Here is a 19056-nt window from a genome sequence, read left to right on the forward strand (position 1 = left end):
TGCATGTATTTACTCATGGCAAAAACCGTGGTTGATGCTCTAGCAAATCTTATCATGGCAGCCTTTGCTTTCACACGCCTCCTAATTCTTGAGGTAGCTCTTGAAGCTTTGTAGCATCCACTTGGACTACCTCCAAGTGAGGTTTTGTTGGACTATGTTTCCAAGTAGGAGATCCTGCATTCCATGCTTCAAGATTCTTGGACAGGAGCATTGTGTCTCATAGTAGAGAGCACAATGTGGAAAACTCATGCCTTTCTTCAAAGCTCTTCACCTCAAATTTTAGTTTAGTACCCCTACATCTTTGTTAATGTTTAGAAATTAGTTAATGTGGTGGGCCATCATCCAAAAGTAAAGGAGCTTGTTAAGAAGTGTGGACTCAAGTCAATGCATATACACCATTAACTATGACATTGTCTACAATATCTTCTTGAACTCCTACGACAAAGTCCATGAAGTGAAGAGTGGTCACTATTGAAACCCCATAGGTACTTAGCCAAGAATCCAATCGCCTTTTATGAATATTTTGAAAGATATTATTGGAAAATTCCCAAACCATAAAAGAAGTGCCAAAAGCTTACACAAGTCAATGAGTAGTTTGATGAAGCTAGTAAAGAGCCACATAAAGATTAAAGCCTTGAGATCTCATAGCTAGGTAGATGACATAAACTTTTTCAAGGAGATGATAGTGGTTTTAGATCAACATTTAATGTAATTGTATGTATAGCAACCATCATTGTGAGGTACATAGGTGCTTTGTAGGTAGGGTCATATTCAAAGTTTTGATGGTCCTTTGTTGTTTGGTGTTCTAATAGTTTCACTTGAAGGTCTAAGTGAGTATCACATCTTTAAAAATAGACATCAATGTTCTTCTCTAACTCTTGAATTTCCTCTTCATCATTTGATTGTAGGAGTCTAGTAATATAGGAGGGTATAAGTCTAGCACTCTTAGTTGAAGACTCAATTAGTTTTCCCTACACTTCTCCACTACTATGACGTGTTTGATAAGATATGTTTAAATTCTTTCCAAGCCACTAATTACAACTATGACTTGAGATTTATCCTCTTATAATGCTTCTATATATACTAGTTGTAGCTACGTATGAGTAGTTTGACCATGGTATCTACTTGTTGAAAACATTAAATCATGGTTTGTTAAATTTTTGAGGAGGGGACTCCTACCTATGATGCAATTATCTTCCTCATCTTTCTTGTTATATCATTAGTATTGAGGGAATGATCAGTCTTCTCTTAGGTATTATAACCTAAGAAATAGATTTTAAGAAGTATATATTAAACCCTAAACAATAAGCATTTTAAGTCCAATAGTATAACAAACATATCCTATGAATCAAGTACAGTATCAAGAGATATTCCCACCTCTGTAATCAAACACAAACATCAATATCAAAACATATATACATATGTATATCAATAGAAAGTGCAAATTCAACTTCAAAGTGTCGCATTGATCATACCATTTACATGAAAGAGAATGGAAAGAACAATACAAAAATACTTGGATAATTCAATAAAAATAAAATTCATTATACATTGCATGTTCTAACTCAAGACGTTGCATGAATACATGGGTATTACATAATAGTTGTTACAAGGATGGCATGCAAATCCAAATAGATACTTTTGATTTGACACCTAAGATATTCAATGACTCAGCACATTGTGAGCTATATGAATGATATGCTACTAGTGTTACATAGATGGAAGCCAAATGGAATGGACATCCAAAAATACACTGAATCGATACTTACAAGGATTTCTAAACCTTGACTTCGAATAAACCCATGCCATCCATCATAAGGGAATTACTCACCACAGCAGAGTGGGTCAAGAATTACATGATTTGCCTAAATCTTACACAATACCTACATAGTATAGAAACATAGAAATTCAATTAAAACCAAAATAACTAATGATTTATATGAATTTTGACAGTATAAGATAGAACATATTTACCTACAACTAGAATTTTTGAATTGCTTTCTTTTGATTAATACGACAACAATTCATTCTAAAGTTATGATCATTGAAACCTATTGAAAATGATGGATATGAGGAAAACATGATTGAATTGTTCAAATTATTGATCCCTCTCAACCAAAAACAACAAATCACTCACATGAATTTAGGCAACACAAAAGAGGGCAATTTTACCTATGAGATAATTTACAAAAGATAAGATGGAATCCTTGCTCTACCCTATGTTGATTGCTATAAGAACACTAAGATTGCAAAGGCATGCGATCGTCAAAACCCATTGAAAATGATAGATACAAGAAAGCATCAATCCTACTTAACCAAACATAACTACTCAAACACATAAATTTTGACACCACAAAATAGGACAATTTTACCTATAAATTGATTTGCAAAATAGAATATGGAATCTCTACTCTACCTTGTATCGATTGCATAAAAGCAACCAATTCTAAAGTTATAATTAACATCCCCTACTATAAAAATAGTAGAAAATAAAAAATAGAGACAGTGAGTCAACGAGTGATGAGTACTATGCGATCTTGCCCAAATTGATCTTTGCAAAGGGACTATAGCAAGAGTTAGAATTGATATGAAGGTGTATTGAGACTCTGTGTGTGTGTGTGTGTGTGTGTGTGTGTGTGTGTGTGTGTGTGTGTGTGTGTGTGTGTGTGTGTGTGTGTGTGTGTGTGTGTGTGTGTGTGTGTGTGGGTGTGTGGGTGCGTGCATGCGTGCATGCGTGCTTGCGTGTGTGTGTGCACGCATACTAGTAATAGATGGGCTTCCTTCATTTAACATTGTAGTGACGCCATCCTCTTTTCTCGCCACCATCAATGCACCTTCTAACCCAAAACTCACCATATTTGTTATATCAATATCAAGAAAGGAGACATGTGGTCTATGCCTCCACATATAGCTAACAATGCACCATGTAACCCTAAACTCACCATATTTGTTATATCAATCTCAAGAAAGGAGGCATGCGCTCTATGCCTCCATAAATAGCTAACATAAATAAACGTGTGGTGTGGCTAAAATATCTATTAGCTCATCATATAAAGTCCAAAAAAGGGGCATTCCTTTGACCCTATTGACTATATTGTTTCTTATATAGTATAATAAAAAATACACAAACATGGATATAGCCCTATTGTTATTTACATGTAAGTCGAGATGCTTTTGGTAGCACAATGGTGCAACAATTCCAATTATAGAGAAAATGTACATATGTTTTACAATAAAATAAGCTACTCTAAAGAGACACATACACTAATATATGAATTTTCTTGTTGCTTTTGCAAATCATTTTTCTAGTGACTTTTGATGTTTCCCTTGCATATTCCTTGAATATATACTACAAATTTATGTGCTTTTAAATTTTGTCGTTGTTTAATTGAACTAAGTTGTACATTAACTAGACCAATGGCACCATACTCACTTCCACACTTCTTATTGTTTTTGCAAATGGCGCGCAACACCGTATCTAACATTTTACCAAAACATGCCCATTCAAGAAGAGCTACCTAAGATCCTTTTGAAGTTCATCATACCTTTTTAATATAAGTGAACTCTTCCTTCCCCAAAGTTTCTATAGTACATGAATTTGTGTATGAGGTATTATTATTACTGAATATACACTTTGATGTTTGGAATTTGCTACTTTACTTGTCAAGAAGCTTGATCGAGTTAGCAAAAAGATTTATTTTTACAAGTCTTTTCAATGGGTGCCTATCAAGGAGAGGACTAGGGAGAGAGAAAACTGTAGAAGAAAGAGAAAAAGAGAAGCAAAAGACAGAGAAAGAGAGTGACAAGGAGAGAAATACTAGAAGGAGAGAGAGAAATACAGAAAAAGAAGGAAGAAAGCTATGAAAGATACTAGAAGGAGAGAGAGAAATACAGAAAAAGAAGGAAGAAAGCTATGAAAGCTGGAGAGAGGAAGAGAAGATGAAGGAGACTTGTTATTATAATCTAATAGGAAAAATGTCGTCCCTTACATCTTATATATCGCTCGTGTAGCAGGTATTTTTCCTCCATTATTTTATTCTCGTATTTTCCCATGTATTCCCCATCTTGTACATTCAAAGCTTGGCCTTCCGACTAGTCTTCACCAAAGCTTCAAAGAGTTGCCATGTTCTGTTAAACTCTTCTGGCTTTCTTGTTTGACTTTCTCTCTCACATGCTTCTGAAAACTGGCTCTAGCATTATCAGTGTCATCGGAAATCTAAGTACACTTCTGTAACATGGAAAGCTCCAATTGACAAGCCACCCATATAAGATATTCTTCTAAAAGTTGGGCAACTTGCACCTTCCAAGCATGAGCACTTTGCAAGTTGCACAGCAAAGGGCCGACTGAAGAGCTTCATGCATCCCAATTTGCCTTTTTCCTTATGGCAAGCCTAAGCTGCCCTCAGAAAATGCCTCAGAAATGTTTCAAAGAAAGGACATACTAATGGCTTCGATGGTTTGTAGGGACAATGGCAGATAGTGCTATGAAGCATTGGCTAAGCTTTTCACGCATTTTTTGTATTCTACCATGATATAGTCTTGAGCATTCACAGGCTTGAGAGGAGTTGAAGAGCCACTCACCCCACGCATATTCTGAATTCCCAAGAAAGGACCCGATAACTGGCCAACAAAGCAAAAGTATGAAGAAGGCGAATGGAGATCCTCTTTGGCTGTTGTGGTCACAATAGAGTGCATATCAGTTGCACTGCTTTGTTTTTTTCCTGAAACCCAAGAGTACCCCATCTCAAATTGGAACGAAGGTGTTATTGGTATAACATTATCGTACGTGAAATCTTTTAGTCCTGGGAGGGAGGCCAAGCAACCCTCGAGCACATGATTCAGTACACCTTGCTGCTGTTGCAGATGTGGGAAAATCATCTGTTTTGAGGTAAAGTGTGGAGTCAATAAACTAGAGTCTCTTTTCTGCTTCTCTTCTTCTCTCTCTTCTACAGTCCTCTCTCTCCCCAGTCCCCTCCTTGACAATTGGTATCAATGCTGCATGATTACAAGGGGTTATTAAATAAATGATGTGGGGGGGGGGGTGTTATGTATGTATATTGGGTCATGGATACAATATGATGTATGGGCATGATTGGGGAACAAGAAAATCCTAATCTTGACCCATATTCAATGAGGAATTGAGTGATGCAGATAGTGGACAGCATGTTATCTACTACAGGACCTTGTTGTGGTAAATCTTCAATAACTTTTGATAGATAACTCCAATCGAGGAGTTCGTCACGTAAAAAGGAGCCTACTTTGAGTACTTTCATCCCATGTTTGGCATTAAATGCTGCCCATAATTCAAAATCAAATCTGGCTGAAAACAGAGAACTGTCTGCAGGTTGTAACCGTTGACTACATTTTAGTCAAGTTAGTATCCATAAGATGAGGGAACTCTTCCATGATTGAAGCTGGTCGCCAAGAGGCCTCTTCCAGGGGTAATCCTTGCCATTTGATCGAGTATTCCATGATTGATCTTGCGAAGCTTCTTTTCCCTTTGACCTATGGACTGCCTCTAGAATGTATTAGATGATACCCTCTTCATCCATAGGAGGGAGCTCTTCTAAGTAATCCACTGATGATCCAATGAAAGGTTTGAGTTGACTCACATGAAAAACGTTGTGAATCAACTGATAATCCAAGTCACCCACCAACTTGATAATCCGATAGGGTCCATAAAACCTGTGAGCTAGCTTCTTGTTGGAGACATCCTTAAGAGTGGCATACCTAGATTTAGGTACCTTAAGCAAAACCAAATCCCCTTCTTGGAACTCAATGTCCCATCTTTTCTCATCAGCATAAAGCTTCATTTGATTTGAGCTCTCTTTAAGCTCAGCTTACGTTGGTGAAGTAGGGCCTAAATCTTGTCCAATTCTTCCTTGCTTTGAGGATCGATCTTGTCATTGAAGATGACCGTGGGGAGAGGGACCTTATACCCATATAAAGCCTCGAAGGGTGAGACTCCAATGCTAGAATGGGTGGAGTAATTATAGGCGAACTCAGCCAAATGTAACCATGCATCCCAAGCATGCTGAACATCATGACAAAAGTGTCTCAAATAAGTTTCTAGCCATTTGTTGACCCTCTCTGTTTGACCATCAATTTGGGGGTGATAAGCTGTAGAGAGAGCCAACTTGGTGCCCATAGAACTGAATACTGCTTGCCAAAAATTGCTCATAAATTTTGTGTCCTGATCATGCACAATGACCTGCGGTAAACCATGCAATTTGAACACATGTTCCATGAATTGGCTGGCTACTTGTGATGCAGTAAATTAGGCTTTAGTGGGGATAAAATGAGCTACCTTTGTGAGCCTATCCACGACCACATAGATGTTATTCCACCCTTTCTTTGTGAGAGGTATACCTGTAATAAAATCCATGGTTATATGAGTCCACTTGCCCTCGGGAATAGGCAATGGCTGTAGCAACCCACCCTGCTTTAATGTGTTGTCCGTGTTTTGTTGACAAGGCACGCAGCTTAAGAAAATTCTTTAACATCTCTCCAAAGGCCCTTCCAATGAAAACTCTTGGCAATTTTGTCGTAGGTTTTGAACACTCCCAAATGACCAGCTGTAGGTACTAAATGCATTTCCTGCATGATCTTCTGCTTAAATGGGAAAGTGTGAGGGATAGCAATCCTGCCATTAAGCCATAAAAGCCCATTTTTAGCTGAAATGGAGAGTTTTCTATACATTGACCTTGCTATAATTTCTAAAATATATTGCTGAAATTAGCATCCAATAGGTAAGACTCCAGAAGCTCGTGTATACAATCGCTATGCAATTCCATAATGGCAGAGACTTTACATGCCCACATTCTAGACAAGGATTCAACCACTACATTGTCTTTCCCACGAGTATGGGTAATGTCAAAGTCATAATTTTGCAATGTGGCCACCCATCTATGTTGCTTAGGAGTAAGGTTAGATTGAGTGCCATTTCTTTATGGCATGAAGAATAGCCAGCATTTCCTGATCATAGATATTCATTACCGTCTCATTTTCAACAAGTTTTCGGCTTTCAAAAGCTATCACCCCATGTTCTTGCAGCAATACTGCACCAATACCTCGCCCACTAGCATCACACAGAATGGTAAATTCCTTGGAGAAATTAGGGCAAAGGGGCTGAAGTAAGCAAACCTTTCAACTAGTTAAAGCTTCTATCTGCAATGGCATCCCAGAAAAATGCTTCTTTCTTCAACCTATCAGTGAGAGGAGCTGCAATAGTGGCGTAGTGTCAAATAAATCTACGATAGAATGAAGAGAGACCCAAGATTCCTCTCAAAGAGGTAGTATTTGCAAGTGTAGGTCAATCTCTAACACATTGCACTTTCTTTGGATCAGCTCTGATACCTACCTCACTGACAATGTGGCCCAAATACTCTACCTTAGTCTGCATGAAGGAACATTTTGACTCCTTGGCAAAGAGTCTATGATGTCTTCTAAGTACAGTAAATACCTATCTCATGTGGAGTGTGTTATTTTTGCGAGCTTTTGATTTCGTGCTTTTGCAATTGAAATTGATTTTTAGAGCTTTTTGAAACAACCTTGGATGCTTTCTACAAATGACATGTCATGCACTACTGCTATTCTTTAACATAAACATATATTGCGCATCATGTATGCATCATCACTTGGGAGCTCCCAAGGAGAATACTAAACCATTCACAATAAAGGGAGCAATGGTGTTGAATAATCACAACAAATAATAACATTCCAAAGTTTTGCATTACCCAAAAGGAGTACAATATCTAGAAAGGTTCCAAGATCTTCATGTAACAAAAAGGACATGTCACACCCTAATGAAGTGCATGATGATGAGTCCTCCAGAACAATGAATGAGCCATGCTTACGTTGGGCTTCCTACATAACAGGGCATATCTTACGTGTTTGCCCTAACACAAAGGCAAGGTCAGTGGGCATTAGTCCAGGCTGATGTATGACCATGTGCTCCTTGGGTTGAAGGCCAAGTATGTGCATGTACACATAATACATATGTTTGCAAGCAAGAAATGCATTTTGGGTAGATTCTCTTTTTTGAAAATCAGGACAAGTGCACCTAGGCTCTTCTTTGATGTGCACATCATAACAACTCTTTGTCAAGACTCGAAATACTGAATGTTGTCTCTCAAGTTGCACTACCTCCTCCAAGAATGTGACAACCATGCAACCAGCTGCCTCTATTCTCTTTTGTGCATCTTTGGAAATTCCATGTCTCCACTTGCGTCTTCTCCCGCTTGAACCACATTCTGTAGAAATAGGAGGTTTGCTCTTCTCGTTCCTTGGTGGTGCTGTAAAGCAGGCAAACTTGAAACCAGCCTGTCTTAGGCTGCTACACTCTTCCTTCGATATATTTGTTCCTATATCAACTGGCCACAAAGATGGAACAATTGGTGATGCTATCACTTGTTTCTGCACAGCATTTGTATGCTTGACATCATGATTACATAACCATATCCATTGTGCAATGGCCTTGTTCTTATAGGCTCTCTCAGACCAAAAGCATGGCGTGACTAACTCCACTTGCCGACTCTGTAATTTGCTGCTGCAATTCTTTCTATCCTCCATACCAAAACACTTTCTCACACAGTTAGGTGGTGTCCTTCGTAAAGCCCACTCCTCCTATGCCACTTCTACCTCTTCTACGTGGGTTGACATTTCCGCATTTGGTGCACTTACTCCACTTGCAAAGGGCTTGATTGGTATCTCCTCATCCTCTTGGATACATATCTCTTCCATCTTTCCATCGTCAAACTGTATACTCCGCGGCCTGCCCCTGATTTTCCTTTGCCTTGACTCCATCACGTATCCCGGTCTATGAGAACTTACAGTTGCTCCACCTCCCTTCTTTTTTCTTTGCACAGTCTCCTTATCACCTTGCATTATAGGCTCCTCGTACAAAGGACTTCCAGCTACAACACCTTGCAACGCATGTGCAACAGAGGTGGGATTTGGGGATTCCCTTTTGCTAGCACTAGCCAAAAAAGACTCCATAGAAGGCCCAGATCCAATAAACCTCCCTGTGGTATAGCCCAACCTCTTTGCACATTGAATATATGCATTCAAAACATCACTAACACATGCATCATAAAGTGATATCTTTCGTTTTCCACCCTCACCTGCTAACCAACTAGCATGGACACTTTCTGATAAGTTTATGCTTGGAATTTGAGCATGTTCCCAAGGACTTTGTTAGCCTGCAGAGTCAAATCCAAAAATAGAATCAGTAGCTCTCCCCATTGCTACATTGTGCAACAAATCTTAATGAGCTGGAAAAAATGTCACACTTACATGAGATTCAATTCCTCCCCAGTGGGCAATTCTTTGCTCCCACCATTTCAACCACCTATCCAAAGCCTTGATGTGTTCCTTGTTTACATTTCGTGCCCACCAATCTCGGATAGCAGAGGCCTGAAGTGAGGCTAGTTGAGTTGTCGTTGCTAGCCTCCATGCTTCACACAATTCAATGTGGTGCATTTGTTTATCCACAATGACTAATTTCTTAGTATGCTTTTGCAAACTTTGCTCCCAATGAAAAAGACAAGAACGCTCCCTCCCTTCCATTATGTTATGAGGCCCTCCATTGTACACAGTCCTTATTGCCATCCAATTCGCACTTGCCTCATCGGACATAAATCCAGCAAAGTCAGGTGGATCATGGCCACATTGGACCATGACAGAATTCAAATTTCTCCAAAACAGGATTTGAGACTCTTCATCCTCCTCTTTAAATTCACATATTGCAATTACCTGTAATGCTCTCATGCTAGTTCATGATTGATACATTAGTACAGTGTTCATTAACAACAATTTAATTTCAATAAAAGCTTTAATTATGTTGCCACATACCCATGATCATAAACTGAACAAGACATAGTTGCCCACCCATCAATCCTATGGGTATGATCAAAGTGCACCCATGCACGTCGTAAATCTCCAGTCCCAATTCGCCTCATACGATTCACTAAGTCCACCCCTGATGCTGGTCCCTTAGTGGACGTTTTAAACAAGTAGCACTTCTCCTTGGCATCACCTTGTCCCGAAAATCTACTTCCATGGAAAAATGGGAAGACACAACGTTTTTGCAAAAGAAGTATGTTGTCATACCCATCACCAACCACCTGATCTTGTTTGGCTCTCTCTTGTGAAACAATGCCTTTGAACCTATGTGTTTATTAGAGGGTTATTTCAAATGCAGGGCATACATTGTAAGCAGAAAATAATAATGCACAAGCTTACCCTTTATTCTGCACAAGTGGCATCATTTCTTCTAGAAAATGATTAAGTTCCACCTCAGTCGCCTCCGACTCGTCTTCTTTTGTTAAAGATTCAAACAACATCTGCTGAGCGACTAACATCTGTATTTTTCGTGGGCCTCCCTTTTCGATCTTTAGGACCGTGCTCACAAGCCTCCGCACCTTGTCAAGGGTTGCCCTCTTTGTGCCATGTTGAACACTGTGAGCATGCTCCCCAACATGGATCACCAAACGTGTCATTGTAGGATCCAGTGGCAACACATAATAGATCATGCATTTGCAAATGGCTGCACAAGTAGCAACATTTTGATAATAGTGACATGTTATCTTGGAGTTTCCCTCACTTGCAGGATAACCCATGCTCGCGGTTCTATCCAAGTGACCATGGAAAAAAACATAATTGTATTTTCCCTCTGTTATGTAGTAAGGACAAGTGATCCTGAGACATTGAAGACTTCCAAGACAATAGCTCAAGCGCACAGTGCACTCAATTGCCATATTTGTTTGTGAGGGCCGCGACCACAGGTGACCATCATATTTTTGTTCCATACCCATCATTCGTTTCTTGCTATGTGTGGCTGGAAGCTCAAAAGCAATTGTGCCATTATACTCGATTGGGAGCTCATCCACCCTTCGTGGAGGTCCACAGAGCGCTAGTAATTTTTTCAATCTACCCGTTCTAGCTTTCTCCTCAATGAAGGCTGCAATGGAGTTATCATAGAAAGATAAGTCCTTGCTTTGGCTGCCCACACATAGGTCCTCCCCGACATTTGTGTCATCAACATCCTTCTTGTTATCTGAGGGTACGTCAAGACACAATAGAGTTGATTTGCTACAACCAGGAGTACAATCAATGTAGTTGTCAATCTCATCTTCTATTGACTCAATACTGTTAGAGATGCACACATGGTCATTTGAGTGCATGATAGAGTAGGTGGCTGATAATGTACTATCAATCAGATAGTGCGCATGCCCTTGATGATCCCATCTTGGAGACACAGTGACGTTGTTTGCTCCACCATCATTCTCTATGACGGCTTGCAACCCCTGGAATTTTTGTGTTGGAGGCAATAGATTCTGTAGGTAGTACTCACTCAAAAGAATCTCTCCATTTCTTAATGAAACCCTGTGCTCTAAGTAATCACTAGCTAGTCTCCATGTCAAAATAGCAAAACTCGACATGTTGTGCCCTCTGGTGGGTTAGTATTTGATGAAGAGAAGAAAACTCTGAATATAGCTCACAATGTGTATTTGATGAAGAGAAGGCAACAGTTCACCGTCGGAGCTATAGCAACCGTCACTACAAGCAGAGATGACTAAATAATGAATATTTAAGAGTCATTCATCAACATTTAAGAGTAATAACAAATAAGCATAATCATCAGAAATCAAAAGAAAAAGTTACGACTCAACCACCCACCATCCTTCACCTTTATGCACTCATAATTTATTTATGTTGTATTAATTATTTAATTATTTAACGGCTAACTAATTACCTAATTACGTAATTAATAGCTAACTTCTTTATTAGGGTTATTAAGTATGGAAAAACTCTCTTCCTCAACTCTCTCCTCTCTTTGCTCTCTCTCTCTCTCTCTCTTCTCTCCCTCTCTCTCTCTCTCCCTTCTCTCCCTTCTCTCTTTCTCCCTTCTCTTTCTCTCTTCTTCCTTCTTCCTTCTCCCTTCTCCCTTCTCTGTCTCCCTTCTCTTTCTCCCTTCTCCCTTCTCCCTTCTCCCTTCTCCCTTCTCTCTCTCTCGCGACACACAACTCCTGCCCACAACTCCTACGCGACACACAACTCCTGCGTGTGCAGCTCCAAGCGTGCAGCTCCTACGGCTTCGTGCGGCCTCCAAGGTAACACATTGAAGCCCCCCAATCGTCCGCGTCCATGCGGACGATGGGTGGGCTTATGCTTCGTCCCGTGGCTACAAGCGTGTGGCTTCGTCCCGTATGCCGTCCGACGGGCCTCCAAGGTAAGAGATTGAAGCCCCCCAATCGTCCGCATCTGCGCGGACGATGGGTGGGCTTATGGTCGCGTCCGCGCAACCGTTGGGTGGGCTTATGCTTCGTCCCGTGGCTACAAGCGTGTGGCTTCGTCCCGTATGCTTCATGAGAACTCTCTCTCTCTCCCTTATGCTCGCATCCGCACAACCGTTGAGTCCGTGCCTCCAAGGTAAGAGATTGAAGCCCCCCAATCGTCCGCGTCCGCGCGGACGATGCGTGGGCTTATGCACAAGCATGTGGCTTCGTCCCGTGGCTTAAAGAGGTTGATTGTGTTATTAATCTTAAAGAGATTGATTGTGTTGTTGCTAATCTTAAAGAGATTGATTGTGTTGTTAATCTTAAAGAGGTTGATTGTGTATCTATTTGTAAGTGTGTAGAGAAAGTTATGGCACCTAAAAGAGTGCTTAGAAAGAGAAAGAAATGTGTGTCACCTCATAGTAGCCGTGAAGTCTGTATGAAGCTACGTTCAGGATGTGTTCCTGGGCGGATCTTAGAGCAAGAAGCATCATCACGTTTGAGATTAGTGGACACTCCTTCAACAAAGAAAGGATGTGGAAAGATGTGTCTACATTGATGACGAAGCACAAGTGGATGGGGACTCCAATACAATTGACGGGGTTGCGAAGCACACAGGTAGTCACTTATGTGTCCATTTCATTTACATATGACTATTTGTTCAGTGTTATGTATTATATATGATTGGTTTAATGCTACTGTTTTTTATTGTTACTTATTAATATATGCTCCTACAGAGACTAATGTGCAGCATGATAGTCTAGATGACAAAGAAGAGGTAAGTGGTGATAGTGATCAAGGGGAGAATGATGATGAAAAAGAAAAGAAGCACTCAAGGAACTTAGGCAAGCAAGTCTCTCTAGGACTGACGAAGGATGTGCTGAGTCAATTTTATATAAAAAAGAGGACGCTGCCTCCTCTTGTGCCTCTTTGCAGATTAGTGGCTCATGAGGCAGTCAGATTTGCTACGGATGATGCCCAGTGGTTGATTCCTTCCTTTGATTCCACTGGTTATCTTGAGACTATGGGACACTTCCTTGTGTCAGTTGAAGGTCCGAGAGGGGAGACCATGTCTGTGACAGCTAGCAATCTAGATGAATGGGGTCCAATATGGTGTCAAAGAAATGAGGATTTTGAGAGGGCTCTTGGAAGAGAGTGGCAAGACCTTAAGGGTAAAAAGTTCTTGGTTTGGGATGGAAACCATAGGCTTAAAATGTGGTGGAAACGCATCAAAGAAAGAAAGTTGTCCACTATACATGCAAGTATTGAATGTTTGTATCCCATTCTTATGTTTGTTGGTTTTCAATTACAGAGTACTCCGACTGTGCTCACTACCATGTTAGTGTACGGTGCCAATTCATTGAGGTGCCAAAGGCGAAGGAAACAGAGCTACTACTCGCACTAGACACCACCAACGCGTAAGCCTTCTTCCTTTAACTATGCTCCTCTTTGTAATATGTTACACTTACATTCTCATATTATGCTTTTGTTTGTTTTCAATAGTATTTCCAAAGCTCATGTTACTCCAAATATTGCGCATGAGGTGTATATGTTTCAAAAGTTTGGTATTGCAAACAAAGACTCCATTCTACATAGATTGAGTCCGGCCATGAGGAAGTGGGCTAAGGTTGAGATGAGTATAGAGGCAAGGTATTATCATGGTGTTGCTCCATGGTATAACTCTCCTTGCGGTTTTTTAATATCTCAGCTTGTATGGAAGGTGATTTTCTTTCTATGGCTCACTTGTATGAGATGTGCTTTTCTATCTCTAATTTAGTTTTTTTTTTTGGAATGATAGGATGAATTTCATGTCTTCATCTCAAAAGAAACTGCGAAGCTTGAGGCTCTTGGTCTAGATGAGGTAGAGAGGAAGAAACGTTTGGAGAAGGCTACAAGGGTGGAAGAGGAGCGCCTTAAGGATAGGGGTTACAAATACCTATCCATTGCTAATCCCCAAAATGGTGATGAGTTCTTTAAGTTTTTATTTGGGCTAAAGTGGGATGATGCAAGCATGCTCAAGATCACAAGAGACAAGCTGTATTGTCTCACAAGCTCAAAAATCCCTGCGGAAAGGTAATTTGTATATATAACACAAGGTGTGTGTATGTGATGCTTTTTTCTTCAATGCTTTCTATTTGCGTATATTGTTGTGCATCACAGGAAAAAAATATTGTTGCATCTTATGAGTCTCACAAAGGCCAAAGACCCCCAATACTCGCATTTTGGTGATTATAAGCTCTTTCGGGTTTACATGAAGAAAGAGACATATTGGGCTCACTTGCATTCAGAGGCACTACTTCAGATTGATAGGATACAAGTAGAAGGTCCACAGCTACCAGATTCATTTGAGGAGTTCTTTAAGCTTAACATGAAGAATCATGTCATGCAGGTTGACTCAATGCAGTGCATTCATATTGCTTTCTTAAGTTCTTTCTTAAAATGTATATGTGCTAATGTTAAGCGCTTGTGAAACTTGTGTAGGCTTTCGTACACCTCTTGGACGGAGTGAAATCTTCAGATGTTGCAGAGAATATGCCAGAGCTTACGTTTTCAGCCAAACGTGTGATTTATAGGTTAGCATGCATTTTCATATTAGATTGTGTTTGATTTTCATATTAGATTGCATGCATTTGCTTGCATAATTGGCAAGAATGTTGCAGGTGGATACTACAATGTGTAGAAGAGAAGAGGCTGGATGCAACTCCGCAATTCACAAGAGAGTGGATTGATGTTCGTGACGAGAACACTATGTATTCTCCATCATTACGTGAGAGAAAATTGACGGCATGGGAGGCAAGTGTTTGCCCTTGGTGGCTGGATTACCCTGTGGGGGTTATCCCTAAGCAAGAGAAAGATCTGCATGAGAGTAAGTACTTCAATCTATGTAAACATCTCGTCGCTTTTGTAGCAATAGTTTTTGTGCTCATGCATGGGAATCTAAGGGTGAATGATACTATGTAGGATTCAAGGAGGGAGTTGATACTCATAAACCGCTTACCGCACCCACCATTGTAGAGGAGCAAGCAACCAAGGCTACCAAAGGTGCCACCCAAGGTACTTAAGGTAATCCAGGGAGAAAAAATGTGCCAGAATCCTCTATGGGGCCCACCACCTCCTTTGTTGCAGATTCATCTCTTGGTCGAGAGAATTGGGAGAGGCGACCTATGACCCGTTCAGTAGGTGAGAAGTCTTATATTAACTTGAGATTCATGTGCTTTATTGGTCGCCCATGAAGGTAGTTGTGTATGATTATTAAAAATAAATTACTTTGAAATAATTGTTGCAAGGTTCCAGTATCAAACATATGTCGATGCTCTATTAGTGGATGTGACCCAAATTGATAGATTTGCCCTTGATAGGTAGACATGACAACTACATATTGCAAGATCATCAATTTACATGTTGCATATAGCATTGCATCATCGTTTACTTTGCATTAATGACTATGTTGTTTTGTGTATAGCATCAACAAGTTTTTTGCAACACAAAAGATGCATCTTTATAGCAAAGATGGAGTTCCATGTCAAGAGGTGGCTCGATTGATATTTGCGGATTTTCCTACGAGCTTGCTTGTGGATGCTCTAGGTCCCATCCCATTGGGTAAGTTATGCTTTCTATCACACAAGGTTTACATCAAACTCACTTCTCATATATCATAATGCCAATGTTGTTTGTAGAGGGCATGACTATTCCCAAGTGGAACATGTTCTCAAAGGGTCTAGTTATGGGTTGTATGGACCTTGCTCGCGAGTATTTGGCCGACCAGGGATTCTTAGTCACTATGTGCTTAGCAAAGCATATAGGTGAGTTTATTACGGATGCGGCAAGAGTGGGGCTTGTGCTTCACCGCACTTGGACACTCATGTGTGACTCCAAGGCTTATCGACATCCCGTTACTAGAGAGGCGGTAAGATAACAAAGTTGGATACGTTGAACATATGGTTGTATGTTCTAAATAAAGTGTGTTACATGCTTTAAAAAAAAACATGGATCACTTATTCTATTTCCACTCGTGAATAGATACTTGATCTTACTGTGTCTTTGGCATCGTGCTGGTCATGTTGTGCCTTGCTACGACAGAGAGGCTGGGGAGAAGATTTCAGAGAGATTGTTTCCAGCGTATCATAGCTACATGATGGATGATTGTGTCTTTCCCATGGACGTTGATGGTGTCATTGTCAGAGGCGAAGCAGAGAGGTCTCATCTTTTCTTTCGGTAAGTAGTCTTGCATGTTTTTGCTCTCAGGTTACCTTGTATGGTATTTTCATTGTTTCTACTTGCATGGCCGCAAAGATTCTGTATCTTGATTGGTGATATGTGATTGGTGATATAGTTAGGTGGTTACTAGCTACATTTACGAAATGCTACGACTATGTTTTGGATGTGTTTGCGGGGTGTAGTGGTTTGGCGCGGGCCAATGTAGAGGAGATGAGACATTGCATGTGTCTAGAAATAGATGATGTGCTCTATGGGGAGTGTTTGTCCACCATAGTGTGTAGACCGGTACCATGCTGAGAGAGTGTGTGTGTTTTTTTTCGAGAGACTAGACATTTCATTTTGTTACTACTTTTATATGTTTATTATACACTTCATGTGACTATGCCCGATTTTGTCTAAGAGATTACATGCATTGGGATCTTTGATTTGTTTTTAGGAAGAATGTACCTTGCGACTATTTGACACGAATATATTTTACTAGTTTTCCGTCGGTTTTGTTTTCTTGATGTGTGTTCATGTAAATGCAATGTGTCATACTCCTTAAGTAAAGACTATTTATATGCAGAATGGATATGTTGCACGAAAAAGCTCGAAAAAAATAGATTGATTAGAAAAGAACGAAAATAAAAGCCCGCAAAAATAAAATCCCCCTTCTTTTCTAAAATGAAAGCCCGCAAAAATAAAATCACCCCTCATGTGCAATAGATAAGCTTCCAATAAACGGCTGTAGATGAGAATGCCATAAAAGAATACCAACACAAATGTGAATAAAAATGACTGAAGTATTTTATTCATTAGCTCTAAAAAGTGACGGGGGCATTTGTCAAACCAAAGCTATGAAAGGAGCCACTCCTCAAGTCTTTATTGGCAATAAACCTTCAATTTCCCATTTAAAGATTTTTGGAAGTAATGCATTGTGCATGTGCCAAATGCTTCAAGAACCAAGTGGGATACAAAGATCCAAAAATGCAACTTTCCTGGGTACAGTAAGGAGTTCAAGGCTTACCAACTCTACAATCCTACTAATAGACCACCATAAGTCCTAATGTGGTATTTTTTGAGTAGCCACATCAAGTGGAGAAGAATAATCCTAATTCAAGTAGCCAAGACATCCATAATCATCAACCACAACCACAACCAATATCATGGGGAGCGATGAAAGGGGGCTTAGTGGGATATGTATTTTTTCATGAACATGTAAGCTTTACCACCACTTAACAAAATACCAACACGTTCTTAAGTGGAACGTATGAATACTACATCATCATGGTTCACTATCTACTATCACAAAAAGTATGCCCCCTATGCATCATGGTCATACCATAACCCCCTCCTTAAAAATGGGCAAAATAATCACAACAAATAAAATGTTCAAATATAAATACCTTGCTTATATTGCATCATCACTACCCACCATCGCAAAAAGATGCTCATTATGTGCATCATGATGTCATACCAAAAGCCCCTTATTAAAAATAGGCAAAATAATCTCACACAAAATAAAATGTTAGAATGCAAATACCTTTTGAGATTAAGAAGATATAAAACTTTGACACTAATATGTTGGCTAATTCAAAAACCATTATAAGCATGCCTTCTCATTCGAGCATCGCAATTCACCAAATCCTTTTATGAAAGCTTACATCACCCTACAAGCATCTATATTCATGGACATCAAAAAGTCAAATTGACTACACCTCAAAACATCAGACGAGTTTCAACAATGACAATCTTGTTTGTATCCAATAAAACTTTTAATGCAAAACAATACACCTAAGCCTAAGAAAACACCACCGAGTAAATCAATCCTCGACATGAAGTCTACGTTATACACATCTACATCTAAATGGACATTAATGCCATATATTAGTCATAATTGTAGTGGTTATTAAATTGCCTTATTATGGATGCACTAGGACTTTGAAGGGTTAGGGCAACCTTGTCCCTTGTTTTAAGATTCTAGGCCCTAAAGTGCACATCATATTCTACAAAGTGAGATCCTATAAGTTGTACAAGATGCCAACTCTTGGAACATGGTCACGACAAGGTATGCTATTAACTCCAAGGATATAATAAGCAACCTATATCATGGCATATTATGCCTTACAAAACCACCAACTCTTTATACCAAATCATGTACACACTTTTGATACGGACCACAATCTATAGGATCGTTGTCATGCCCCTATATTCTACTAAAAATCCCGCATACTACTAAATCCCAAGTTCATGTCACAACTAGTTACACAACCTTATGTCGCATAGTTGAGCCCTTCGACATAGAACCTAAGCATTCAATAACCGAGATGATAACAAATGGCTTGTTCATTTAATACATAAATTATCTTATGTTTGAATGTGTACACGTCAGACAATGTATTTTGAGAAATAACTTTACACAACCTTACGTCAAATAGTTGAGCCCTTCAACACAGAACCTAAGCATTCAATAACTGAGATGATAACAGATAGCTTGTTCATTTAATACATAAATTTTCTTATGTTTGAATGTGTACACGTCAGACAAGGTATTTTGAGAAATAACTATGTAGATTCAGGT

The sequence above is a fragment of the Lygodium microphyllum genome, chromosome 24, assembly GCF_053477565.2.
Source record: "Lygodium microphyllum isolate KBCC chromosome 24, Lygodium_microphyllum_v1.1.10, whole genome shotgun sequence".
Classification (NCBI taxonomy): Eukaryota; Viridiplantae; Streptophyta; class Polypodiopsida; order Schizaeales; family Lygodiaceae; genus Lygodium; species Lygodium microphyllum.